The 25,808-nt window shown below is 46.5% G+C and overlaps 1 protein-coding gene across 1 annotated transcript in view; it reads left to right on the top strand.

Moving 5' to 3' along the window:
• Positions 1–25,808, top strand: part of RREB1 (ras responsive element binding protein 1) — a 125,781-nt gene that overhangs the window by 685 nt on the left and 99,288 nt on the right. The gene's annotated exons all lie outside the window — the stretch shown is intronic.

Raw genomic sequence — 25,808 nt, 5'->3', positions numbered from 1 at the left:
ACCGGCAGGCGGGTTGACAGGCGCCGCGTGCAGCTCGCGTCCAGCGTCCGCGGTGCATCCGCGATGGGTTATAAAAGAGCAGGAAAGTATTTCTCCTTGCTCAGCAGATTTGCCCTCCCTCGCTCCTTACTGGTTAGAAGATAGAACGTGAGCCCAGATCCGGACGAGCAGTTCACATTCCATTACGAAATTCTACACGGCTTCAGAGCCAGCAGCAGGACACATTCGGGGCACTTTGGAGTTTTTTCGGCTTCTTTTTTGGGGATGGTGGTGGTGGAGAGAGATAGGAAGGTGAGTAAAAAATATCACTTTGGGATATGCTGAAAAACCTGTCCGATGGTTTTCACCAGAAGAAAAATTCACCCCGTGCTTGTTTTAGCGTTTAGGTTTAAAAGCCAGTGGAAATAAAGTTTGCCCGTTGGATAGGGATGCTGGAAATAGCGAGGTATTTCTGTCTTGAAGAGGAGGCTTGAGGTGATTTGTGCAAAGGCTGAGTTGTTCACGTGCATCCCATATTTTTGAGGTCGTTTTCTTTTAGATAGGCAGTGGTGCGTGCATGCGCGTGCATGCGCCTGAGTGTGTTCTGAAATAAATTTAATTGATGTGGAAAGTGGAGAAAAGGGAACTGCAAAGAAAAGAATGGTTTTTGTTTTGTTTTGGGGTTTTTGTTTTCTTCTTCTTCTTCCCATGGCCCTTAAAAGCATCCTCTAGGTCTGGTGCCTTTTTGAGTAGGCAGGTACGGGTCTAAGACATAATGTAACCCGGAAGTCTTAAGTTAGAGGTTGAAGCCTTGGCTGAAACTTCTTTTTTTCTCTCGCTTTCTTTTTTTAAACGTTTAGTTCTTCCTTCAAGAGTCACACAGAACTTTTGAAGGAATGGGTTCAAATTATTCTTCAAGCAATTTATGTAAAGGTGAGCCACTACCCTTTGGAGGGAGCTTCTGGGTACCGCTGATGGATCTTGCTTTGATGTGTTTTGAGCTTTGGTTACACTGATGAATTAAACATTTGAATGGCTTTTATCAAGTTTTAAATGTGTGAAAAAACACCTTCCTTCCCACTCCCCCCCACTTTTACAAAAGAAAGGGAGAGCCCTTTGCTTTGGTTATTTGTTTACGTTGTGGTCCATTTTAGGTTGTTAATGAACTTGCACTGTTTTATAACTCCCAAAAATACTGCTAAACAGGTCGCGTTTTAGGATGTTTTGTTTTTAAAGAGGATTTGCTGGTTATGTGATACTCTTAAGAAATGCTGCTGATGTGTACTGTTCTATGGCATATCATTCTCTGCGTTTTTCTAGAAACCACTTTTTTTCTCATCAGAAATTCAGAGCCTCAGCCCTTATGGCAGACAAGTGTTTGTTGTGTGATGGGGAAGATGGGTCTGACTCAGCTGGCACAGGTGGGGCATCCATTCCTGACTATCTGCATCATCTAACAAATGACCTTTTGATGGAAGGGTCTTTTATTTTAGAAGGAGGAAAATAAACCTACCTAGTTTAGTCGGCATGCCATCAACAGTTATTGATTGGTTGGTTCCCTGCTGTATGCCGGGCCCTACGTAGTTGCCATTACGTGGCTTGCATTTTTACTGAATTTTGAACTGCTGTGCTGGTCCACTTGCTAAGATCAGTTTGGAAGTTTTTGCTAGCTGTGCTATGCTCAGTTGTTAACATCATTTATTATCTTCAGTGAAGGAAATTTCCTGGTTAATGAAACTAAGAAGAAATTCTACCAGTCTAGGGTTTTATATGGCATAATTAATATAAATCTTACCTCCTACAGAAATTGATTAAACGTGCTCACTAGAAGTAGTCAGAAGTGAATCCTTTTGATGTTTCTATTCATTATCCTTTTGAAAAGTAGGTGGTGCTTAAAAGGTCATAGGATAAGGGTTGCTTAGCAGCGAAACAGAAGGATGCTAAAATTAACCAAAGCATTTTTGAAAGGGAGTCCTTCCCTCTTTTCCATTATTTAACTAGATTTAATTAATTTCTGAATTCTCCATGTCCTTTGACCTAGGAAAGTAGGATGTTAATTTTGTTTTGTTTTTGTTATCACATTTAAATCATCTCTCTTTTGTAAGTGTCTTTGAATTGAAGTTCATGCTCTCTGACCAACTCTGGTGTCAGATGGCAGCTTGTCTGGGTGGACTTCTTCCCTGCTACCTGTGTGTTCGGGTTAAATCCTCCCAAGGAAATGGTGTGTAACATCACCTTATTTCATTGATTAATAACAGATTGTTTAGTTCGTTTTGGAAAACCTACCTAACCCATGAAGTGATGTCTTCTTTTGCTCTTTATTAAACAGGTTTGTATTCAAAAGATAGAAATGCAATAGAGTATCAATAGAACGAAGGCAATATAGTCTCCTGATCATAGGACAATGGTCTTCCCCCTTTACTGAGATTAGATTAAGTTTTATAGGGCTCCTCCTTTTCCCTCCACCTCCCCGTCTCAGTTCATTTCAGAACACTTCCTAATACCTTTTTGAAAATCATTACATTAGGTGTAGAGTATCTTTGGAACCAAGTGTTCGAAAGCAACACTTTAAGGATCTTGGGGGTTTTCAGTGAGATCAAAGGGTTGCAATCTAACCGAAGCCATGGTTAGTAACCATCCTCTCTTGGTTGAAAGGCAAGCTCACTGTAACTCACAAGTTTCCCTTCCTCAAGATTACTTGTGTACATCTGACCTACTGAACAGGCCAAGTTGAGTAATGTTTTTTATAGCCAAATATAATTAAGAAATTAGATGGGTTTTTTGGGGGTGTGGGGGGAGGAGGCAGGGTAAGTGAGTTTTCTCTCTTTTGGACTTAGAAAGTGGTTTTGGAGTAGAAATAGCTATGGCTGTCTTCAAAAAGCAGGGGTCAGCCTGTGATTTCCACGCCCTTGGGGGCCTCCCCATAAATCAGAGGTAAAAGGTGTACCATCTGAAACGCAGAGGCAGGCATACGATGTGCTTTCTGAAATGCATCACTTATTTTTAATTTCCCCTGCTCCCATGGAAGGCAGAATACAGAGAGGAAAACCATCTGCGTTGTTTTCATGATGACCGAGGTGGGAGAGTGAGGAAGATGGGGCGCGAGGGTGACAGACGTTTTCCTTTTCTGTTAGTTGTCCTCTGGGACAGGGTCACCACTGTGCTGGTCTCTGTTTCCCTCGTCACCTTCCCTGGGTGTCCCTGTCCGAGTGTAGCTGGCGTTGGTTGGTGGAGATGGGGGTGGTGGTGGTGGGGAGCCTGGGAGGAGGGCGCAGGGAGCTCTCCCTTCCAGCTACTGGTGCATCTTGTTTCTGATGGTACTTTGGGCACAGGTGAGCCAGTCTGCCCATCAATAAAGGTGGCTGCCAGTGAATAGGTGCTTTAGACAAAAGAAGTGGGAGAGGGTGGAGACTGTTTGTTCAGTGTGATTCAAACAAGCCTTGCTAATAGAACTTGAAAGCCTCTGTAAAGTCCCAGCGTCTGGGTACGGGCTACTCCTGCGGGCCTTTCAGACTCGGGGAGGGCGGGTGGTCCCGATAGGGTGGAGAAAGCCCAGTCAAAAGCCCCACCACATTCTTTGTCAGCCAGCCAGACTGCAGAGAAAAAGTCTCAGTGGGGGTAATTAGATAAAGCTTTTAAATGGCTCTATTTGTTTTTCCCCTGGCTAGCTTGGTATCTCATCTCTCTACCCCCTCTTTCAGAGACTGCGGGGTAAGATGGCTTTAAGAACGTTGGAGGCTTTTAGTGGTTTCACTACTTGTGAAATTTCATTTTTCGTTAGGGCAGACTCTGGACGAAGTTAACTGCACCCTGCTTTTGTGAAGGCCTTGAACAAAGGTTCGGATTTGATCCCCAGAGCAGCATGGTGAGGGCTGGGTGGGTGTATTAACCCATTTTCCAGCTGTGCCAACTTCCACCCGGTGGCTAGTAATAAATCAGGTCCAGGACCCAGAACACCCAGCCCCAGCCTCAGTCCAAACAACACCTGCTTTTCCAAGTCAGCTTGGCCTCAGAAGACAGAGCATTAAATATACAGGGCCTGTTTATCTGTGTGTGTGCTTTTTAAATGAGGCCAGATCCTTTCACAATAATGCTGTGGTTGAATTTGAAGATGTAAGGCAATTGGAAAAGAAACTTTTTAGCCTTTGCCAGCATTTCTCTTGATGAACGTGGTTATAGGCATTCTTTTCAGTAGGTTTTCTACCTCGTGGGATCATTGTAAGGATAAAATAAATGTTCCAGAAAGTCAAAATCTATATATGGAAGAAAGTGGTGTATGTTAAGCTCAGGAAGCTTTGTGGGTATCCACTCTGGATTTCCTTTCCAGAACTGTGCACAACGGCAGTACTTGGGCAGAGTTTATGTTTGCTTCGAGCGCCTGGAGACAAACAGGCTAGCAAATTCTTCTTCAGGGAGTTTGCCTAGGGATGGATTTTAAGGGAAAGGCAGGTGGTAAGCTTTGGATGCCCCCTTTAAAGCAGTAGTTCTCAGCTTGGTGGTTCCCCGCCCCCGGGGGCATCTGGCAAAGTCTGGAGACACTTTTGATTGCCTTGCTGGGGCGGGGGGGGGGGGGGGGTGCGACTGGCCTTTGGTGGGTCGAGGCCAGGAGTGCTGCTGCCCATCCCACAATGCACCTGAAGGCCCCACAGCTAAAGGATTATCCAGTCCCAAATGTCTGTAGGTGGAGGGTAAGAAAGCCTGCTTTAAAGGTACAGGAGTCAAGGCCTGTGTCACGTGTGCAAGCAGCCTGGCGTTCTCACTGTACTGCACGTGGCATATTTGGGGATCTGGAATTTCGTAGAGCGAGTAAGCTCTCCTTACAGGCCTGTAAGGTGCTGTGGTTGGCAAGTTCAAGGTTTCACAGAAGATTGGGGGTCGGGGAAAACATTTAAGTGGTGTTACATATATTTAAAAACCCTGTAGTAAATAAAAGTTCCAGAACTCGTCTGCTTCTAAAACAAACCAGATATGTTGGCGCTGGGGAGCTGCTCTGGTAGGTGGTACTTCCTCACTTATTTAGGTAACTAGCTCCGGCGCTGTCATCTGCCACTTCTCTCTCGTGTTTGAAGTTATGTGGAGGGTACCCCCATACCTCCCCTATTTTTTTGCTCAGTGTTTGAATTAGCCCTTACTTGCTTGACAGTTAATGTTTTTTGCCCTTGGAGTCTCCCTTATTTTGTTTTCTTAAGTTTTTGCAAAATTCTTACATGAATCTCTACCTTTTTAAAAAAAAATTAATTAATTAATTATTTGGCTGCGTTGGGTCTTTGTTGCCGCACGCAGGCTTTCTCTAGTTGCGGCGAGTGGGGGCTACTCTTCGTTGCGGAGCGCAGGCTTCTCACTGCGGTGGCATCTCTTGTTGCGGAGCACGGGCTCTAGGGGTGTGGGCTCAGTAGTTGCGGCACGCGGGCTCAGTAGTTGTGGCTCGTGGGCTGTAGAGCGCAGGCTCAGTAGTTGTGGCGCACGGGCTTCGTTGCTCTGCGGCATGTGGGATCTTCCTGGCCCAGGGCTCGAACCCATGTCCCCTGCATTGGCAGGTGGATTCTTAACCACAGCGCCACCAGGGAAGCCCTCTCCACCCTTTTTATAGGGCAGTGGTGGGAGCCTGGTCTTCTGTCCGTGTATCTCCTCTTGAGCAGGTGGCTGGCAGGCTGCTGCTTTACCCGGGAAGGTTGGGGAGGGATCAAGGGAAGAGACGGTGGTGATTTTATGTTTTGGGGACTTGCGGACCTCAGATGCACGGAAGGGTGGTTGACTGAAAGAAAAATAAAATGTGGTATACAAACATTAAACTGCATTTCCTCGGGCCAGACATGTCTAGGACAGTGGCAGGAGCCATCTTTTAGCCACAGGTGCCACTTGCCTGACCCTTGTCCTGGTCCACCCCACCCCCCATCTTACAGGCAGGAGGGGAGCAAGAAGAAAAGGCAGGAAGAGAGGGGGATGATTCCAGAACGGTCTGGGCTCCCACTTACCTAAGAGAAATGTTAAACGCTTACAGGCAGCTTTCTTTACATCCTAACCCGAGGACAGACTGTCAGGGTCCCGTTCACGTCCCTCCGGGCTGATGATGTCAGTGACCTGCTTGGAAGCCGGCTTCGCCAGCCCACGCCTGGTGTAGTAAGAGCTGTGCTTCTGGTGCTTTGCCGCCCTCTCCTCCAACCTGTAAACCGGGCGGTCCCTGCTCCCCCTCTCCATTTACAACTTTTGCCCGGCTGGGGATCCCCTGCAGGTGCGTTGGAGGGAAGTTGCAGGAAGAAAAGTCTCTCCCCCACTTCTAGAAGGTGAGCTGAAACTCACCGTCCACCCAGCCTCCCAGGCCAGTCCCTGACTCTGGTCTCTCTCTCAGCTGCCAGCAGTCACCAGACCCTCCTCGAAACCCTGGTCCAGTCTGACCCTGGTGTTGCCTGCCCCACTGTCCTGACCTAGGCCCTCATCATGTCACAAGCGCCTCCCAAGTCAATTTCCTGCCCCCTTTGTCTCCCTCCTCCAGTCTGCCCTCCACTCGGCTTGAACACTATAGCTGCACATGGGGTTTGCCTGCTGCTGAAAAACATCTCATGGCCCCCTGTTGTCCGCAGGAAGAAATCCAAACTCCTCAACTTGGCACACGAGGACCTCCACCGGCAGCTCCCAGACTGTCTTCCTAGTTTTAGCCCTTCTCACTCTCCCTGCAGGCCACTGCCACACTGAAGGAGTTCGTCCTGCTTCTGCTTTTCCGTGGAGTGTTCATTCTGTTTTGTCCCCATCCCCTTCTCCTTGCACACAACATTTCTCAACTCTTCTTTCAAGACCCATCTCAAACACCGCCTCTTGCAGGGAGAATCAGGTCCTCCATCCAGAATAACCCTTACCCCATCTGGCCGGGTCTGTCTGTTGTAATTTACCTGTTGGCGTGTTTTCCCCACCTGGAGAATGGGCAGCAACTTCAAATCATATTTTTCCATCTTTTGTACCTAGCTCAAGGGTTGCGTAGTTGATGCTCATTCAATAATTATTGTTGGATCCATTTTCGAATATAAAAAACCCAGAGTTTTTCTCAAGAGGCGCAGTTTATTTTTGGAGAAGGGCACATATAATTTGGAAGCTAAGTCCTAAGTATCAGTACAAATTAAGAGAAGGAAACAGAAGTAAACTATCGTTTTCCAACAGACCCATCCTGCAGAAATTGGGTGCTAAGTGCACACTGGTGGGAAAGCATTTTGAATTACAGAAATTTTAAAATAAAAGTTTGCTCAGCTTAATTCACTCAAAATTAAAGAGGAAAAAAAAGAGTTGTTAATGCCTGATTGCACTAAAAGCTGTCACACTGGGGCCCTTACTAATTATAACCACTTTTCATGGCTCTTGGTTTGAAGTTTATATTAAATAGGAGAGATGGGCACACAGATCAAAGACCAAAATCATTTCTGAACTCCAATGTGTGGGCCCACTTTCTCTGCTTAGTTAGATTTTTGTTTCATTAGTGGTGTGAGTTAATAGGAGTGTTGGTCCGTGTATAATTTAACTTTTCTTTTTTTTCTGTAACTCCTTGGATTTAAAATAAAGTGCAAACCAGAAACCTACAGGGTACAGATCTCGCTTTATTTGTGTGTGCGCGCACAATATATGTATGTACGTGATGGAAGTTGAGTATAGATCGTATTTACAGAAAGAATCATTTTCACTGTTTTAGGGGAGGTTCCTTTATGCTGAGACTTCATAGTTAAAAAAAACCCCAAAAAACCCTGAGTACACAAAATCATCGCAAAATCTTGTAACTTTCTTCTAAAAGAGGTACCTGTGTCTTCAGAAATAGGGGAGATACCATAAGGATGGGGTGAGAGAGAGGCGTTTCGCTTATGGATCCGTTTATACCTTTATGTTTGTAACTATCTGGGTAGGTTTCCTTTTCGAATAAGGAATTACCATTTTTTTTCTTTTTAAATTGGAAGGTCTTGGTATCCTTTATACGAGGTAAAATCCTAGTTGATTAAAAGTACATTATTGTGGGCTTCCCTGGTGGCGCAGTGGTTGAGAGTCCGCCTGCCGGTGCAGGGGACACGGGTTCGTGCCCCGGTCCGGGAACATCCCACATGCTGCGGAGCGGCTGGGCCCGTGAGCCATGGCCGCTGAGCCTGCGCGTCCGGAGCCTGTGCTCCGCAACGGGAGAGGCCACGACAGTGAGAGGCCCGCGTACCGCAAAAAAAAAAAAAAGTACATTATTGCTACCTTTAAATATTCCTTGACGTGCGTACCTGATAACTAGAGTTTAGGCTCAGATTTGGCAGATACATTCAAATATAATATTCCAACTTCATCTTATTTCTAAGGAGGCTTGTTTATGTTCCTCTCTGATGTGAAAAACAGATTTTTTTTAAAAAACCATTTTCTCTTCCACTTTTGGGCCTTTAATTGTTTTGAGGGATAGTTATATAAAGTTGGTTAGTAAGCATCTCAGACAGGTTTTCACGACTTGGTAAGTTAAACTTACATTGGATCAAACTGTCCTACTTAAAAATTTAAACCAAGTATAATTTAAAGGAGGCTCAACTTGCACGTCTCTAAATTAAGTTTGTTTTTAAATCATGAAAATTATGTTTCTGAAAACCATTTGTTGTTTGAGAGCTTAGTAAAGCTTTACAACCCCCTTTTTCTAAAACACTGTATCCAGTTGGATTCAGTATCAGATTCAGTCTCCCTTTGGAAAACAGGCACTTTTCCACCCCCAAATTTGAAAACCTCATAGTGGGTTTTTTTTTTTTTTAACCACTTATAGATCTTTATTTATAGGTTTTTATTTATTCAACAAATTTGAATTTCAACGATGGGATGGCAGTGATAAGCACCAAGGGTACCAGTATGAGAAAGAGAGACAGTTGCTAGCTTCCCAGACATGGAAAGAGACACAGGACCACTAAGTCGTTTCCATCTGTGCTGGGTGTTAAGTATGACAAGAGCATGTGACATGCACTGTGGGGGAGGGGAGGAGGATGCTGGTGGAGGCGGCATCCCCCCAGAGTGGCCCCTGAGCTACAACATGAAGAGAAGGAGAGTTGGAGCGCAAGCAGCTGGCGCTGAGGCCCTGAGGTTGGAGAAGATCAGTGTGGAGAAAGAAGAGACCCAGGCGGGTGACACGCATGGCAAGGTAGCTCACAGGTATTTGGAGTTTTCCCTTGAGAACTCTGGGAAGCCTTTGCAGGGTGTTAGGCCAAGGACTGGCATGATGAGATTTGCGTTTTTAAAGATCACTCCTGCCCAGAGTGGAGAATAAACTAGAGTAGAAGGAAGTGACCGTTTTACCTTCTGTCTGCAAGATCGTTGCGAAGGTTGGTTTTGCACAACTTTTGAAGAGCAGTGGTGGCTCAGGGTGGGTGGCAGTGGAGGTGGGGAGCCTGGGTGGGTTTGACAGAGATGGAGGCCAGAGGAGGGATTTGAGGCTGGCTGGGGGATGGGATGGAGGATGGGCCCGATGATTTCCAGGTCTCAGGCTTCCGTGGCTGGTGGCTGGCGGTGCCTTTCTCTGAGATCAGATCACGGGATAAAGCAAGGTTTATGAACCAGGTACGTTCCCTACCCTTCAAAGAAGTTATGTTTGTGAATTTTATCAGCATTTTCTCTACTTGTACCGCTTTCATTGGTCAAAACGTACTATTCCTGGTGTGGATAATGCATGCAAAGGACTTCTATAAAAGTGAGAAACAGAAATTAGGTTCTTACGGCTTCCTTCTCCCCTCCCCGCCCCTCCTTTCTTTTCTTTCTTTCTCTCCTTTAAATTTCCTGAGGCCAAAAGGAACATGGAAGAGTTCTCCTCGATGGCCGGAGCTTCTGAATGGTTTTCAGATGAGGCATACAACTAAAACCTTAAGCGTATTTAAGTTTCTGTTTGTTTTAGTGATGCTTTATCTCTTTGACTTGTGAGCCTGGGGCTCAGGGGCAGAGGCTCCGGGGTAAGAACCGAGGTAGGGCTCTCAGAATTGCCCCCGCCTTCTGCTTAAGAGGGTCAGAACTCCTCTCCTGACCTGATTATCCAACTTATTTCTTAGTTTCTCAGTGTTCGCTGATGCTCTGAATGTCTTACAACGACAACAGTGTTTTGCTTGACCAGTAATCTGTGTGAAAACAAAGTTTCTTCAGTAAACAAAATGTGCTGTGTATCTCCTTTGGGTGCCAAAGGGAGAGATTTCATCCTTCCACGGGGATGGTCTCCACCGAGCCACGGTCCAGCCTGTGTTTGAACATCTCTGGTGATGGCCGACCTGCTCCCCATTGCCCCAAGGCAGTCCTTGGGTTTTTACTGCGTTAATTAACTTTTTTTTTCTCAAGGCAAACAGAATCTTTGTGGAATGAGCTAGAAAGTGGCGTGTTTTCCGCTGAGTTGGTAAAAACTTGGAGCTGGAGCGCAGGCTGGCTGCCTTGTGCAATCTGATCCCCAGAGAGTCCATTGGGGAGTGCCACCCTCCTTACTTCCTCCTGTACTGGAATTCCTGCTTCATGGAGGGGGTTGGAGAGGTCCTGCCTCGCTTGTCCTTGTGAGCTGGGACACCTTCCTTAAATCATCTTGCAAGAAAGCATTAGCAGTGCTCCCGGATTTAGGTAAAGCTTTTCTCTGACGTCATACAAATGACTCATCAAAACTTCAGGTGAGCCCCAGCCCGCTCCCCAGACGCTTCTCTCTTTTTTTTTGCGGTACGCGGGCTTCTCACTGTTGTGGCCTCTCCCGTTGCGAAGCACAGGCTCCAGACGCGCAGGCTCAGCGGCCATGGCTCACGGGCCCAGTCGCTCTACAGCATGTGGGATCTTCCCAGACTGGGGCACGAACCTGCGTCCCCTTCATCGGCAGGCAGACTCCCAACCACTGCGCCACCAGGGAATCCCGCTTCTCTTTTTATATGGGATCAGTCCTGACTCGGGTAACCCGACCACTGGCCCCCAGAGAGCGCTGCCCACCTTGGGGAGAGTATGATTTAACATCTTTTGTTGAAAAAGCACGGATGTTCCCACCTCACCTCAGCCTCACATCCCATTTGTAACAGATGGCACGCTTTATTCCAGCCCTACATTTGATAAGATGAGCTGATGAGAGGAAAAACGCTCAACAGGGACCTTGCCCCTCGGCTTCTTTCTAGCTGAAACAGCTTGGTGAGGGGATGGTGGGAAGGGAACTCAAGAAACTGGGTTTACGCATCTTTTTGGAAAATTTAAACCTTCAGGTACAATGCATACAACGCAGTCCCTCACCTCACCGTGACCCAAGCAGAAGCGTGGACTTGGAGATCTAATACGTTTGTTGCAAAAATAGCTTACTAGGGATGGCCTTGTAGTGAGTGTCCAGAATTGGCGTGGGTAGTATGTTCGGTAGCCAGTTTGTGGTGACAAAGGTGTATATTATATAAGCTCACTTTCAGATAACGCACCCCTAACTGCTAGATAGTGGTGACAACTCACGCTATCTGTCGGGTAATTTTTTTCTTTCGACGGTTGTGTATTCAATCCCTGGCGTTGGTTCTTGAAGGGCTCGGGGATGGTCAAATGATTACACTTAGAGAACGCAGCCCAAATGGCCTGGCAGCTTTATTTCACTGTTTTATCTCCATGGCAGATGGAATTCGGGGAGGGCTCCCTTGGTCGGCTTGTCTCTGGGAAGTCAGGTTGCTGCTGCTGCCACCTGTATCTGCAGAAAAGGGAAGACACAGAAATCCAGCCGCAAACAGCAGAAACCATGACCTGGTTATTCGTATGATAAACGACTCTACCGAGAGTGCAGTTAAATCCGGTCAGCAGACCTTTGAATTACAGACTGCCCTTGATGAAAAGCATCCCTAGTCAAAGCCCACCTGTATTCGCTTTATATCAGATAAACCAGATGTTGTCTTTTCAGTTTCTTTTCTGCCCGTGTTAGACATCATCCATATGTGACTCTTAAGTCAAAAATCTCAAGTTAGGGGGCTTCCCTGGTGGCGCAGTGGCTGAGAGTCCGCCTGCCGATGCAGGGGACGCGGGTTCGTGCCCCGGTCCGGGAAGATCTCACGTGCCGCGGAGCGGCTGGGCCCCGTGAGCCATGGCCGCTGAGCCTGCGCGTCCGGAGCCTGTGCTCCGCAACGGGAGAGGCCACAGCGGTGAGAGGCCCGCGTACCGCGAAAAAAAAACAACAAAACAACTCAAGTTATTGCCCCGTTTCACCCTCTTAATGTTGTTGGCTTTTCATCAGGAAGAACCGTCCGCACAAGAGTGGTGGAGGAAGCAGTGATGTGAACTAAGGTTATCGAGCGCGTACCAGTTATGTCCTTGTCCTGAATTCTTGACGTGGGTCATCTCATTCATTCCTCACAGCAGCTCTTTGCCCTTGTGATGTAGGTACAGTGATTATCCCCGTTATTCAGAGGAGGAAACTGAGACCCAGTGAGGCAGCCAGCTAGCAGGCATGAAGCAGTGCAGCCTGACCCCAGAGCCTGTGCTGGTGGCCCCTGCTCAACTTCCTTTCACAATGACATGACATAGTCACCAAATAAATATCCCCTGAAGACCTGCTGTGTGCAGAGCCCTGCGGTACACAGCAAGGGGAAAGACAGGGACACGTGTGCGACGGGGCCACTGGCTTCTGGAAGTAGATTAAAACTTAACCCGTGAAACGGGTCCTTCTGTCTGGTATTTGACAAAGCGAGTTAGACCGTCAGTTCCGTGGAAGATCCAAGTGGGAGGGGAGGTGCAGTTGGCTGACACATCAGCCAGCGAGAGTGGCTGCCCCAGAGCACCCGGGGCCCGGGAGACCCTGCAGAGAGTCGGGGGAGGCCCTGAACATCCTGCTGGGGGACAGTCTTCCCTAAGTTCCCATGAGAGGCTCCAGGGAGCGGAGAGGTTGGGCCGGCATTCGAGGCTTCTGCTTGTCTTCTGTGTTGTGGGTGGTGGGTGGGGCGCACGCCTGCCCCTTAACTTCTTTCTTGCAGACACCCACTGTTAACCTCACTAAAAGTGCTTGAGCTCCTTTTCAAAGTAAGGATGGTGTGTTGGCCACTTTGGGAAAAGCCAGGACGCTGTAAGCTCTGAGCATCTGGGGGGTGAGGGTTGCCTTGGGTTTCTGGAGGGCCAATGCCTGGAAAACAGGTCACTTGTTTGCTGTTATAATAGGCTGTTATCATTTTATTTAATATATAACATCAAGATTTTGCCTCAGAGTTAGTACTGGGGGTCAGGATCAGCCATCTAAGAGGCCCAGTGGTCTGTGTTACCAGGGATGTAGGGGCAACAATTGAATTGATCTAATTACTAACCTAATGTTTGAATTTGTCCATATTCAGGGGAGATAGTCTCTAGCAGGTGTTTTGTTTGTTTGCTTTGCTTTTTAAGCAGTAGGAGCTACATGGACTGGAGGACAGTGACGGAGGATGCCCTGTCTCCCGTGGAACGTTTCTGGGGTGAGTGTGTCCAGTTGGGCACCCTTCCTACCCTTTTGTGGGAGCCCCCGAGCAAGTCGTGGAACCAGCAGGTCTTGAATTGCGCCGAGCGCCTGATGGTCTGTTTCCTGTTTCCGGTGGGTCTGTGGAGGAGGATTGTTTTGAAATTTAGTTACAAATAGAAAATTTCAGCCTTGTGTGCTACCAGCTCCTACCACCGTTAGTACCGTTCTTATTTTGCTCGTGGCAGTTTGATGGGTCCGGCAGGAGAGTAGTGAAAGACGTCTGGGTTGGAGACCAGCATCCCGGGCTTTTTCTTTCTCAGTGACTGGAATCCCATCAGCTTTCCTGCATTGGAATGCTTCTCGATACCTCCCCCCAGGCACTAGGCTCCAGGGAGGCAAGGATGCGTAAGACGTGGTCCAGCCCTGACACTCACCAGTGCGTCACAACCGGCAGAGACACCAGGACACACTGAGGACCTGGCAGTGGGAAGCCGTCGGGAAAAGAGGTAGTGATGATGTTCTCAGATGTGAAGGGCTGGCCACGTGGAGAAGCGTGTAGGAAAGGGAAAATGAACTTCTAGGTGAAGAGCAGTATAAGTACAGGCCCTGGGGGATGATACCACGAGGCTTCTTTGGGGACAGGATGGGTAAGCAGTGGGGTGAGACCAAGAGAGTACGGTTGGGGTGCTGTGCAGAGTTAGGGTGGAAGGAGTGTTGAGATGTGTCTCTGGCAGTGTAGATGGCCAGTTGTGGAGGCAGTTGTGAGCCAGGAAGTGCTTTGAAGCCAGGCCGTGGTGTGAGCAGCTCTGCCCTGGAGAGAATGCTGCTAAACCTTTAGAAAAATCAGGCCATAGGGGAGACTCGTCCAGCAGAATGAACTTGGACGTTGATGCCATATGGAACCGAATATTTCTTCCCGTTTTTTCCAAGAGATTTTTTTCAGCCCAGGACATGTGGGCTGCCGTCTGAAGTGGTGTTCAGTGATCATTGAGAGGTGGGACCTTTATTTTCAGCAGATAGAATTCAGTTCAACAATGTTTAAACTTCCTTGGTTGTGTTTTACTCCTTGGTACTTACTTAAGCTCATCAGCTAGGGAATTAGAGACAGACTCATTTCTGTACCCTCGAAAATATTGAGGATGGATGCTGGGAGTCGGGGGAGCTACTTATTCAGTTTGTCAGCCGGGAGCGAATGCGGGCTGGGAGGGTGAGCTAGTGTGCAGTCTTGACGAGCCTGTGGATGAAGGTTTCTGGAAGCCGCGGGTGGGAGAAGAATCAGCTCACAAAGGCGAAGCTGCCCCAAGTGGAGTGGATTTGTGCCGGTTCTGCCCACCTGGGTAGCATCTGCCCTCGCCCAGGTAACGCTCTATCTGCCCTCCCGTGTTCCCAGTCCTCTGCTGGGATTCCACCTCCTCCTACGGGTGAGGTCGGCCAGAAAAGGCGCTCTGTGCCCGCAGAGATGCGCGTGGTGAAGGTAGATAGCAGGCCCCAGAGACGCTCGTGGTTTATTAATTATGGTGGAGGCACACACTGCCTTTTCCTCTGGGGAGGACAGATCCATTTTTAATATGTGTGACTTTATACATTTCAAGGCCTGTACGCAGGGACCGAGGGACCTTGCTGAGAGGGCTGTGAAAAATGTGGGAAGGCCCCTGCAGAGTGGGCAGGCTGGACGGAACACATACCTTAAAGTTAATAATTTCATCACCTAAAACTGATGTTTATATGTTACGATTTTATGAACTGTTGGTAACCTCTCGTTTCGTTTTGTTTCTTACCGAGTTCTCTCACTGGAGCTGGAATCGTGCGGGAGGAGGTGGGATGCTATGAGCTGGGGTGGGGTTTTGAGGGGTCAGGCTGGGAGTCGGGGGGGAGGGGGAGTGTCTCAAAGTGCTGAGTGGGTTCCTTCTGTCTGTGAAGGAAGGAAGCTTCCTTCGTTGCCGTGCGCGGGCTTCTCACTGCGGTGGCTTCTCTTGTTGCAGAGCACAGGGTGGACTCACTGGGGAAGGAAAGCCCCACTCGGGCCCAGGGCCTTGTGCGGAGTGCTTGCATGTGTTACTCCACGGATGGGGCATAGGTATCACCTCCTCTTTTTAAAGACAGGGAACTGAGGCTTAGAGAAATTCACCTTTTCTGAGATCACGCAGCCAGTGTCAGACTACCAGGAAGCTTTAGGCCATATCCACAGTCTGAAGGACGTTTTTTGGTTACATGGGACTTCATGACACCGTGGTACCTGGAGAGGTCCCAGCCCAGCAGCTCTGAAGCTTGATTTCATTCGTCTTGATTCTCTAATAGTTGGCGCGGATTTGAGCATAACACATTACTTGAGTGCCTCTACGTTTAGGATACTAGGTTTAGTCACGGGGAGCATGGTGGTTCTTGCCTTTGGGAGTTTACATCGTGAAAGGGTGCAGTGCAGTGTGGCCCCCGAGCCGTGCACCCGTGGGAAGGCTGCGGTCCCAGCGGGAAGGGGCAGGCTGGGTTTGGAGGTGTAGTTTGGGGTTGAGGACCGCATACTGGAAGGTGCTGGCATTGCAGGGCTCCCTGGGGTGGGATGGGGGTGGGGCAGAATTGGAGCTGTCCTCTGTCCCTGAGAGGGAGTCCGAAGGTTTTGAGCAGAGAAGTGACAGGTGGCCTGATGAGGCTTTGGAAATGTCCTCGGGAGGGGCAGCGAGGCCACGGTTGTACCTCGCGGGGGCTGCTAGGGTTCCTTCACTGCTGATTTCTGGCCTGAGGCAGAGGGCGCATCCCCATCAGCTGGTACAGGGTGAACCAAGCAGCAGTCAGATCGCTGAATCGCCCAGAGCCCACTGAGTGATGTACACACACAGGAGGGGGACTTTCTTTCTTTACAGCCATAGACTTCTTTGGGTTCAGACCTCTATGTTCTGGCTTATCTCTTTTGGGGACTTGTCCACTGGAATCCTGGATCACGTTTATAATGTCGGCATATTGGTTTATCCGTTAACCCTGGCTTACTGATCCTGGATCACATTCATAATGTCGGCGTATTGGTTTATCCGTTAACCCTGGCTTAACTGAAACCAGGATGGAAAGGCTTTCCTGGCGCGTGTGTGTCCTGAGATGTGAGTGAGTGCGTGCCCTGGTCCAGGTGTTACAGCCGAGGGTGGGGCCTGAGCCCAGACTGCCGACCCTTCCCTCGCATCCAGTTTTCCAAGTCTTTGGCTTTCCGTTGTGGTAAGTGTCACAGCCCAAAAAGTGCCCTCGCCTGCCCTAATTTGGGGCAAGGGGAGGTCTGGGACATACTCAGCACCTGTGCTAGAAGCAAAACGCCCTTCTGAGGCTCCTAACCCCCCCCTCCCCGGTGTGCCCCCAGCTCTTTTCTCTTGAGCTCTAGCCTGGCGATGCCATTGTGACCACCTCCCCATTCATTGGTGTCACTGGCATTTTAAAGAAGCAAATACGTACCATCACACGCGGTCTTTGTAAATGCTTTCCGTGCGTTATTTTCACAGTCCTCACAGCAAGCCCACCAAGCAAACAAGTGTTGTTGTCCCCATTTTGCAGGTTTGGAAGACGCTCCTAATCATACCTGGTACCCTTAAGGTACAGGAGGCACTGTGCCCTCCACTTTCTGTGCTTTGTCGCATTTCACCCTTGCATCGACCTTCTGAGGTCGTTGTTATCTCCATCTTACAGATGGGGAAGCTGAGGTTTAGAGAGTTTAAATAACTTGCCTGAGGCCACTCCAGTATAAGGACTTTGAGCCCAAGCTGGTGTATTTGTTGATTAAGAAAAACTTTTCTAGCTTGGGGCTGGCTTAGAGCTGATGTCTTCTCTTAGATTTGTTTTCTGATGCTTTTCCCATTTCTAAAGACGGGGCGAGGAGCTAATGTTTGTCAAGCACCCAGTCTGATCTAGGCATTATGATCTGTTTTCGTCTTAGCGGAGTGTAAGCTCCATGAGAGCTTTTTGCTCCTTTTCCCCTCTGTTTATGCAGGATCCCAGGCACCTAGCCCAGTGCCTGGCCCAGCCTGGGTGCTCAGTCAGTATTGAATAAAGGAATGACTGGAGTGAGCGGGTCATTTTGCCCCATCCTAGTGAAGGCAACTCCAACAGAGCAGTTGGGTGACTTGGCACACAGGCACAAATACCTCACACCTCAGATCTCTTGTTTTTGCAGCAGACCTTTATTTATTTTTTTTTTTAATTTTTATTTAATTTTACTTTTGGCTGCGTTGGGTCTTCGTAGCTATGCACGGGCTTTCTCTAGTCGCGGCAAGCAGGGGCTGCTCTTCGTTGCGGTGCGCGGGCTTCTCACTGCGGTGGCTTCTCTTGTTGCAGAGCACAGGCTGTAGGGTGCGCGGGCTTCAGTAGTTGCGGCACGCGGGCTCAGTAGTTGTGGCGCACGGGCTTAGTGGCTCCGCGGCACGTGGGATCTTACCGGACCAGGGCTCGAACCCGTGTCCCCTGCTTTGGCAGGCGGATTCTTATCCACTGCGCCACCAGGGAAGCCCTCAGCAGACCTTTTTCACACACGTAAAATTTCAGGAGTGATCAGATCTATGTCATGGGATTGGAGGACATGATATAAAACACTATAAATACTTACCAGTGTCCGGCACCACGCCAGCATTCGATGAGTGGCATTGCCTTGGTTTCAAGCTCTTGTCTATGTTTGCCTTCCTTTGGGGCAGGGTTGCCATACCGATTAGCCCCGCCAAAAATGTGCTGGCCACCGAAACTTTTTAAAAGTGTTTTTTTATTCATCCAACATTGCTCTCTTGGCTGTGATGTCTATGAAGCGTTTGAAGTTGGTAAAGTTGGTGAAATCAGTTTAAAGCTACCCTGGGCAAGGGGTGTCACGACTGGCAAGATTTTTTTTTTTAATTTATTTATTTTATTTATTTATTTTTGGCTGCACTGGGTCTTTGTTGCTGCTCACAGGCTTTTCTCTAGTTGCGGCGAGCAGGGGCTACTGTTCATTGCGGTGCACGTGCTTCTCATCGCGGTGGCTTCTCTTGTTGTGGCTCACGGGCTGTAGCGCGCAGGCTCAGTAGTTGTGGCACATAGGCTTAGTGGCTCCGCGGCATGTGGGATCTTCCCGGACCAGGGCTCGAACCCGTGTCCCCTGCATTGGCAGGCGGGTTCTTAACCACTGTGCCACCAGGGAAGCCCGACTAGCAAGATTTTGATGAAGCTGTATGTTCATCTTCTTGGTTTCCAGTGAGAACATTGTACTGGAAGGGGCCTCGGGGTCCTCGTCCAGACTGTGTTCTTCCACCCCTTACTTTACAGGTGAGGAACATCAGGCCTGGAGAGATGCAGGGGCAGGGCTGCGGGAACCTCCGTCTTACGTGGTCATTTCTCTTCAGTGTCAGCAACCCTGCCAAGCCCAGATGCCTGGTGTTTTGTATTGGGTGGGGTGGGGGGTTTCTGAACGTTTGTACAGTGGAGCCACCATTATTCTTTTGCCAAGGATGTTAGTAAGCGGACTATGTCAACAACCCTAAGTATTAAGAAAGGTTTTTCCCATTAGATTTTTTTTTTTTTGCACATTTAACTCATATTCACCATAGAAAAATTCTAAAGGAAGAGAAAGCTAGTAAAGCACATAAGAAAGTAAAATTACTTACTTTCATGAGTCATAAATCACCTTGTTGTATATCTGCTTCCTGTGGATACATACGCTTATTACAAAAACTGAGATTTTTTACATTTGTAGACAATAAAAAGCCCAGTTTTGTACATGCCTTTAAATTATACCGTACCTATTAAAAATTTAATGGGATAAGTATTTTCTGTTGTATTCAAATGTTCTTTGCCATGAAAATTACTTTATTTTGATGTGGCATAATTTGAGGGGGGGGTCAGAGGTTAATGTTTTAATTATTTTGCGTTCCCTGGGCACTTACTGGTCCTATGTTAAATGAAACCAATCTAAGGTTAAAATTTTTACTGTAAATTATGAATCGGTAATCGGAAATTGATTTATTCTAAAGAGGAAAATGCTGAACTGACAAAACGTATTTATTTTTTGATTAGCCTGTGACCTGCCATCCTGTTGCTCCAAACAAACAAGAATCACTGGTGAAAAGCAAATTGAGCAGTTCAAAGAGTCCTTCTAAAAGGTCAAGTTCTCTTGAGAAGAAGGTGTTTTCCATCTTGTATAGGACACCGGGGTGAATGTTAATGGCTGACGGGATATGTTACGTACCTGTAGTTTTATTTTTAATTGGATGTTTTGCTTCAATCAGTGTCATGTAATTTGGACGTTTTAGTGCAGTTATTCCCAGTCTTTTCTAATATAAGGACCTCTTTTAATGTAAAAACATGTTTCTGGGGCAAACATAATTTTAGGTATATTTTTAGACTCTTTTGGGAAGCTCTAACAAAAAGTTCTTAAAAATAACACTTTTAGTGGAATTTTTCTGTATTAATTACAACAGCATCTTCATACACTTGCCCAATAATAGTACATATATGTGTATGATTTACGAGACTTGTCGATGCTTGATGGGCGGAGCTTCTGAAATAGCCCCTAGGAGGCCCCTGCCCTCAGGAAGATAGAGCCTGCCTGTGAATCACTCTAAGGTCTAATGTGAGGAAGACAGCAGTCAGACCCCTTCTGAAGGGCAAGTGGGATTCTCTAACTCCAGGGACAGCTGTGTAGGCGGAGGGTTCGAGGGCCCTTAAATGACAGGTTAGGAAGGTGCAGTTTGTTGCCAACTGCTCACTGCTGACGTTTCCAGAGGGGCCCACCCCACCTCACTCTCCTCATCATTTCAGAGGAAGGAACGTTGTTGGAGAAGCGAATTGAGTCAGGGACATTTCAACACACCTGATGAACTATCTCCCTTGGTCCTTTTCAAGAATTTCATATGATCTGCTACAGAGAGGGGCTGGATTTGTCAGCTAGAAGACTTAAGGTCCCAAACCCAAGCCCAACCCTGATTATGGTTAATGGAAAGATGTTACACCCTGTGCCTTGGGTTTTTCCATCTGTAAAATGGGAAGTATCTCTTTTATCATATTCTTGGGAGGTGACATAATGATACCGCCAGGCTGCATTTTCTTTCTTTTTAATCCGTGAAAGCAAACAGAAAAATCTTTGTAAGGCTAGAAGCTATTGTCTTTTTATATAAAGGAAAAGTACCATAAAACTAGAGAAATTCTAAGCATCCTAAAAGCTTCTTTATGGCAAGGCAGCAGCCAAAAGACCTGCCAGTGGAGTGTGACCTTCCTCAAAAACCGTATCTTCATTCTCCTGTAGTCCTGTTTTTTTCTCTTAGTAATTGTTATTCAACAGTGATGCCTCATATAACACTAGTCTTGGGCTGTGAGAAAAAAGTTCTTGCACTGCTTAGTCCCCCAAGATATGGGTGGCAGAAGAAGCCGCCTCATTTCTGATGTCTCTCTATTATCTGATGAAGGACAATCATCCCAGGGTTCACCTTTTTAAGGAGTCAGGGCTGGGAGCAGGTATTTTGCTTAAGTTTTATGTGGTGTCTGTGTATTTTCAAGAAATGTTGAAGGTCACCTTTATTTTAAGCTTCTATAGCCTTTCCAAGTTGCTTTAGAAAATCTTCAACAGTTTCTTAGCAAAACAGGGTGCACAGTAAGCCCATATCTGCTGGGCTTGATGTGGAAGAATGACTTCCATGAAGTGGACCTGGTGAGAGTGTGATTACAGTCTGCTGACCTCAGTTCCAGGGCTGTGGCCATCTGTACAGTGGGACCAGCACTCACCCACGATGAGGCTCCCAAGTGTCCACGGAGGGCGATGGTCACTTTTGATGGATGATGACCTCACAAAGGTTTCCAGGGGCAAAAACCCTCCAACCATCATTTCAAGAATTCCAAAGCAGTTTCACAATTCTGATTCTAAGAGAGGTTTGGTTTGAAAGGGGAGTCTTTCAGTGTCTTCTCTTGCCTCTGTTTTATGGACGTTAGTAATTATCTTTTTGAAGAAAATAGAAGTGAGTTATACATTCTTCCTTAAGGATTTTAGTTTAGTTTATCTTGAAGAATTTTTTAATCAGCTGGGGTTTTCCCCCTTCGGTGGCTGGTCCCAGTGACTAGGCAACATGGAGATAATAGTAAATAACCAAGCTTTTTGTAAGAGATGTTATTTGAGGAGGGGGTTATGAGTACATACTAAGCTTAGGAATACGTCAGTAAAGTTTTCTCTGAACTTACCTTCCTTTTGGAACAGGAGAAAAGATGATTTTTAGGCATAATGGTGCACAGAGTAATGACTAACACCCTCTAAAGATATTTAAATCTATTAGAGCATAAATATGTTAGTTCAAAATGGATTGAGTTCTGAACCTTGATGCTTTCAAGAGTGCTTTATTATCAGGTGGCTTGTAAAAAGCACATTGTTAATCAGATCTGTTGTGTTTCCCACAGAATTTCATTAAGAGGTATGCATCACTTCACATACTCTGTAGGAGAGGGGACAGTGAAACAGAAACTTCATAGAAATACTGAGGAGGGGAGAAGGTAAAGCCACCCCGGCACCTGGGCCTCCTCCTTTTTCTTCCTAACTCTGCCTCTTTGAGATGTTCTTTGAGAACGTGGAGGAAGCTGCGTGTGGCTGGGGTCGTCGCCCTGGGTCTCCCTGCGCCTCTGGGTCTGGGGACAGGAGTGGCTTGGCACTGGGAGTCCTTCCCCAAAGCTCAGCTCAGTGCTGACTCTTCCTGTCCCTGGCTTTCCAGAGAAGGCCTGGGAGGCTGCGGGAACGGGGGGGTGCTGAGAGACCGCCTGCCCTGTCCCCTGGGCCCCGGGGGAAGGAGCCGCCTTCTGGAACGGGGTGCAGGAAGGGGGACTCCAGAGCGGAGGGTGGACAGGTGGACGGCAGTCACTGCCGTTGTTTCGGTACTGGTTCGGAAGTTGTTGTCTGGCTGTCGGCTTTTCCTCTTCAGAGGCTGGCATTCACGCGATACGTTTATGGTTTGCTAACATGAGTACGACACGCACGCACGTTTCTGGAGTATTGAATAGGCAGTAAAAGAAGGCAGCTAAAAGCTAAGCAGCTAAGTTAGTTGTTTTCCTGATAAACTGAAACCAGCCCGAACTGGCCAAAGTGTGGGACTCGTGTACCCAAGCTGCTCTAGGTGGTACTTTTTGTTTGGTCTACTAAAGAAAGCAATGATTTGGAAAGGTGCAGTATCCGAGAAGGGAGCGATAGGGCTCCAGTTCTGTCTGGAGCCTCCAGTGATAGGCTCCAGTTCTGCTCTCTGTGGTCCTGGAAGGAAAGGATGGGAGAAGTCTCCTCCTCTTCCTCTCCCTGCCCTGGAGCCGCAGCTGCAGTTTTCAGAGGATGGCCTGGTGCTACGCCCAGCGGTGGTATTTTATAGTATTTCTCAGTCGTTTTTTAGGATTATCAGTCATCGCTGGCAGGGTTCCTTTTCGTTTTCAAGGGCATCCAGTCTAATCGTTCAGCTCCCTTTCAAAAGGCTCCCTCCCTCCCTCAGGCCCAGTCGGGAAGATTAATAATGTTAACTGATTTACTTTGCTGCAAAAAAAGCATTATTAGTTAATTAGACTTTTACACCTCAGTCAGATAGCATTGTGGACTTCAACTCAAGGATGTTAAAGACCTAAATCTGAGAAAAAAGAAAAGAAAGAAAAAGGACAGGCACTTTTCCAGTTTAAGCTGCACGTTGGTCCATGTTAATTAGGCATTTGTCCCTCAGTCTGGAGGTGACAGAAAATGCCAGTTACTGTGGTATTTAACTGACATCAAACTCCTGTCCAAATAATTCAGTTGCGCCCAGCCTTCTCTTTTAATTGGTGGGAAGGAAAACTTCCGCACACACCCAGAATAAGGAGGAAGTTGTTAATTACATTTAACATTTAAAATTTTCATTCTGAAGGACCTGAAGAACACTTGTGTGTGTTCTTTTAAATTAACTCTCCAGTTGAGCTTTTTAAAAACGATAATAACAGAATCTCCTCTCACACTTGAGCTACCCCAAATGATTAGCCCTTGTAAGTCTTTAATAAATGACAGTTTAGTAATTGTTGTTATCCAAGGTCAAAAAGTGGTGAGTTATTATCTAGGGCCCTTATAGATTCGTGTATGTTTGGCACTGTTTAAAAAATTGATAATTAATTTTCTAGCTTCAAGTCAGATTTCTTTATCCGTACTAGAAATTCATGAGGGTTTAGGTGCCAAGCAGTATACGTGTTTTAGGAACCAATATTTAGTAGCACATTTTAAAAAATGACATGATGGTTTTGTAGATGTAATTAGATAAAACATGCTTTTTTTTTTTTTTTTTTAAGATCTTAAGCAACTTCTTCCTAGTCGCCAGAGAAGGTAATTTTCAGTGACAAGAGTGTAATTTACCTTATTCATGAGGTATGTAAAAACAATTCCAAAAATAATGAAAAGATTTCTTCTGACTATGGGTAGCCTTATTGGACTTTTCAACCTCCCTGGCTTTGACTGTGGTTTCTAGCCAAAGGTTCACACGTTTGAGAGGTTCAAACGCTTCATTTTCAGTACTGAACTACTTTTTCGTGCACTGAATGAATGCAATATGTTAACACTCCTGTATGGCCCAGAATTGCTGGGCTGCCCCTTGGCCTGCCTGCCTGGTACTGGCTGAAAAGGTACCATTGTTTGTTCTGCAAACACTGGGTGATGTTTGTTTCCAAGGTGACTGGTTCTATTGCTGCCCTTTAAGCAAGGGGGGATGGGGAGAGAGAAAGTTGGCTTTAAACACCTGAGAGCATCCTGTTCAGGATACAGTCTGTGTGTGTGTGTGTGTGTGTGTGTAAGTTGAGATATTATTTTAACTGAGGTAATGGGAGAAAAAGGGATAGTGTGGAAATGGGAGGAAAATAGATTATCAGTAAGTTAAAATAGATTATAGATTATTAAGTTAATAATATAGATTATTAAGTTAAAATAGAAAATAGATTATCAGTAAGTTAAAAATATCAGTAAGTTCCGATACACAACAGTATACTTAGAGTGAAGGTAATGGTATAAGAAATGTTAGACTTAAAGATCTGATCAGACTGAAATTAACTGTTTTTACATTTGAAAAAGTAAAAAGTCAAGGGAAGAAAAAATATTTTAGATGATATCCATTGAAATGTTAAATTTATTTTTGCATGAACTACAGTTCTTTAGCTGTAACTTGTAAGCAGCTATTCAAATGAATAAAGTTTGAGAGTAGTATCATTAAAACTGGTTACTGATCAAGTACCTGGGCCTTCCAAAAAAGTCAGAGAACAAGAGATATAAACAGATTGGTTTCAGTCTTAAGGTCTATAAATTAAGAAAAATCTTAAATGATCGAACTATATTTCTGTTGAAAATTTTCCAGAAAGATAACAACAAAGATAAAAAGCCTCTTTGGGGGATGTATAATTGATGTATGCATCAGTGAGAGATTTTTAAGTTCAAATTAGAAAGAAGGAAAAAAGTTTCCTCTTTTCCTGGTCCTCCACCCCCTCTTTTTTAATTAAAAAAAATTTTTTTTTAATTGTGCATGGATGCTGTTAACAGAACTTTGCCTTTTCACTCCTATCAGGTTTCGTACAGTTCATGCCCAGGTTTCAGTAAACATTAACTACTTTTATCAGGGCTTGCAGTGTACTGAATGGCTAGCAAAGAGAGTGTACTGCAAGAGACAGATGAAAATGAGAGAGTCCAAGGTCACATGGATGTTGAATTTTTTTTTAATTATTGAGAATTTAGGGTCAAGTTTCACACTTTCAATATCCTCTCTATGGTTTTGTGGGCCTAAGACAAGGACACTTGGTCTGGCCTTTCTCTGTCCTGGGGTTAAAAGAGATTTCTTCAGATGCTCCCTCTGAATGGCAAGACAAGTGATTTTAAAACACTGTTTATTCTTTCCTTTCCTTAAGAAAAATTTTTATCAGGACTGCCTTCTAGGATGAAAGGTTCTCAAGGTCCCCCCAAAGAAGTACTATAACATATATCGTGATTATTCTGACGATCTGATATTACAGGGATTTCCTTTTTTTTCCTTTCTCAGAGACTGTTTGGGATTGCCCTCTGAGCACTAATTTCATTTCCGGAGTTAGCACAGTGAAGTCTGCTAGATGAAATATCGCCAAATATAGAGTAAACGTTCTCGTCTCGGAAATCATGTAATATTCTAAAACTTTCCCCTGTGTCTTCTTTCCGAAAATAGGAATGTGACTTGTGCTTCTTTTCAGTGAAAAGGATCTAAACGTTTTAAAAACTACAGAGACAGTAAGAACTACCCTCTTCCTGCCCTTCATTGCAGGCTGCCCCCTAGGCATCCGTGGCAGACACGGAGGGTGGGGCTGCGAAGCGCGCCCGAGGGCCGTGTCTCCTTCCCGGAGGGAGGCACCGACCGAATCGAGGCTGTCTGTTTGGATTTCGGTTCTGGGCTCCCGGCGGCCGGGCCGGGGAGGGGCCTGGGAGGACGCCGCGGAAGGCGGCCGGGCCGCCGGGCAGCCGGCCCTCCTGGGGCTG

Source organism: Neophocaena asiaeorientalis, unplaced genomic scaffold (assembly GCF_003031525.2).
Source record: "Neophocaena asiaeorientalis asiaeorientalis breed wild unplaced genomic scaffold, Neophocaena_asiaeorientalis_V1.1 scaffold307, whole genome shotgun sequence".
Classification (NCBI taxonomy): Eukaryota; Metazoa; Chordata; class Mammalia; order Artiodactyla; family Phocoenidae; genus Neophocaena; species Neophocaena asiaeorientalis.
Note: the sequence above shows the minus strand (reverse complement) of the source record. Positions and strands in the feature narration are given on the sequence as shown.